At 46.5% G+C, this 1,873-nt stretch overlaps 1 pseudogene across 1 annotated transcript; it reads left to right on the plus strand.

Annotated features, from left to right (window-relative positions):
• Window positions 1–488: 488 nt before the first annotated feature.
• On the plus strand, window positions 489–841 carry LOC310668921 (large ribosomal subunit protein eL43-like; annotated as a pseudogene). Its single transcript has one exon. The product of its transcript is annotated as a large ribosomal subunit protein eL43-like (transcript).
• Window positions 842–1,873: the final 1,032 nt, after the last annotated feature.

Below are 1,873 nucleotides of genomic sequence, written 5' to 3' on the forward strand. Positions count from 1 at the left end.
GGAGTTAACTTAGGAATCTGCTGTATACCAAATCAAGACAATTGACCCATTAAGCTGGGCTACAGACATCCGTGGACGCGGGTGGCACTGTGGATTAAACCACAGAGCCTAGGACTTGCTGATCAGAAGGTCGGCGGTTTGAATCCCTGTGACGGGGTGAGCTCCCATTGCTTGGTCCCTGCTCCTGCCAACCTAGCAATTCAAAAGCACATCAAAGTGCAAGTAGATAAATAGGTACCACTCCAGCGGGAAGGTAAACGGCATTTCCGTGCGCTGCTCTGGTTCGCCAGAAGTGGATTAGTCATGCTGGCCACATGACCCGGAAGCTGTACGCTGGCTCCCTTGGCCAATAAAGCGAGATGAGCACTGCAACCCCAGAGTCGGCCACAACTGGCCCTAATGGTCAGGGGTCCCTTTACCTTTACCCCCATCTGAGCCCTGGCTCTACCAGGAAAACTCAAGAGCCACCGAAGTGCTCTCTTCCTGCGGCAGTAACAAGATGGCCAAACGAACCAAGAAGATTGAGATTGTGGGTAAATGTGGTACCCTATAGGGAGCTTCCCTGAGAAAAATGGTGAAGAAGATTAAAATTAGCCAGCATGGTAAATATACTTGCTCCTTTTGGCAAGACCAAAGGGAAAGCTGTGGGTATCTGGCACTGTGGCTCTTGTATGAAAACAGTAGCTGGTGGTGCCTGGACATACAAACCACTTCAGCGGTGATGGTGAAATCTGCAATCAGAAGACTGAAGGAGTTAAAAGACCAGTAGAAACATATTTTTGTTCCACTGTTACTCTTCCTCCACAGTTCATGTCCTTATTTTCGATTAAAGGTGGATGTGAACATTTAAAAAAAAGAGCCACCAAAGCTACCTCTTCCTCCTGGCACTTGAGTTTGGATTGTGCTGCAAGAATTTAAAGTTGCCTGATTGCAGCACCACTGACCCATATCTGCTCTCCCTCTGCCCCCATAAGTGTCAAAGCTATGTAGGTGGCTGCTTTTGAGCAGACAACAGTAAGACGGAAATGGTTTGGAAACCCCTTCCCACAGCTGTTCCTGTGCAGAAACTGGCAGCCTTCCCTGGCTGCTTTTCAGTTTTTTAAAAAATATTAAAAATCAGGGAAGCATTCAAGCGCTTCCCCTGTATCTTAGCTAGGAGTGTCAGGGCCAAAGTAGAGTTAAATGTGTGGCTGCATGCAATGTGTATTTAAATTAAAACAGCAGCTGCAAAGTGGATTGGACCATAGCATGTTAAAAGCAAGCTTAACCTTCTCTTCCACCTCCACTTGATCCTGATAAAAGTTTTCTAGAGCAAAAGTTATCTAGAAAAATATTTGGGGCATTTCAGTTTAGAGAAAAGATGAGTGAGAACAGACAGAGGCACACACAATTCAGAATGGTCTGAAGAAACTGAAAAGAGAAAAGAATTCCTCCCTGGAATCATAGAATTGTAGCATTGGAAGAAACCCCGAGGCTCTTCTAGTCCAACCTCCTGCAATGTAGGGATATGAAGGTGACCCATATAGGGATCAATTCTTCATCCTTGGCATTATCTACACTCAAACCAACTGAGCTAACTGTCCCTCTCTCATAATACAAGAACTCAAGGCCATCTGTTGTTGTTGTTGTTTAGCCATTTAGTTGTGTCCGACTCTTTGTGACCCCATTGGACCAGAGCATGCCAGGCACTCCTGTCTTCCACTGCCTCCAGCAGTTTGGTCAAACTCATGCTGGTAGCTTCAAGAACACTATCCAACCATCTCGTCCTCTGTCGTCCCCTTCTCCTTGTGCCCTCCATCTTTCCCAGCACCAGGGTCTTTTCCAGGGAGTCTTCTCTTCTCATGAGGTGGCCAAAGTATTGGAGCCTCAGCTT

This window comes from Podarcis tiliguerta (genome assembly GCF_965153285.1).
Source record: "Podarcis tiliguerta genome assembly, chromosome: Z".
NCBI lineage: Eukaryota > Metazoa > Chordata > Lepidosauria > Squamata > Lacertidae > Podarcis > Podarcis tiliguerta.